Here is a 342-nt window from a genome sequence, read left to right as displayed (position 1 = left end):
GGGGGTGGGTGGGGGATGGGGTTGGTTGATATTGATATTTTATTGATGATAATGGTAGCCCAGGGCAGAGCAAGAGATTTTCTTAGCGGCGACACAAATTAATTAATTTAATATTACCCTCAATATTATTGATTTTAAAATACAATCGTTAAGTTCTAATATAAAAATATAAAGTGTATGATAATGAAAATTTTATAATTAAGAATGAGAACTATAACTTCTTCCTCAAAGTCATCATCTTTAGAAATCGTCATATAATGATTTAATTATCATTATATACTATGAAATATCATTAACAATGGAAAACAAATTTGTTTTAGACTTTGCATGATCATAATGTGT

This window comes from Dendrobium catenatum, unplaced genomic scaffold (assembly GCF_001605985.2).
Source record: "Dendrobium catenatum unplaced genomic scaffold, ASM160598v2 fragScaff_scaffold_1448, whole genome shotgun sequence".
Lineage (NCBI taxonomy): Eukaryota > Viridiplantae > Streptophyta > Magnoliopsida > Asparagales > Orchidaceae > Dendrobium > Dendrobium catenatum.
This window is presented reverse-complemented; position numbering follows the sequence as displayed.